Genomic DNA, 239 nt, shown 5'->3' with positions numbered 1-239 from the left:
GTACTCCTTCTTTGTCCCTGCCCCCTGCTTCCACCTCCAGTGTGCTTTTTTCTTTGCCCTCAGGTCAGCCTGGATAGCCGCGCTCAGCCATGAAGGTTTCTAGGACCCTTTTCCCACCTTCCTGTGCAGAGGAATTGCGTCCTGCTGCACCCCAAGGATAGCCTCCTTGAGGAAGGACCACCTTTCCTGGACCCCCATACTAGCTACCCCCTGGGCTCCGAGTGCCTCCCTGACTACTG

The sequence above is a fragment of the Gavialis gangeticus genome, unplaced genomic scaffold (assembly GCF_001723915.1).
Source record: "Gavialis gangeticus isolate Ggan-Ray unplaced genomic scaffold, GavGan_comp1, whole genome shotgun sequence".
Taxonomy (NCBI): Eukaryota; Metazoa; Chordata; order Crocodylia; family Gavialidae; genus Gavialis; species Gavialis gangeticus.
This window is presented reverse-complemented; position numbering follows the sequence as displayed.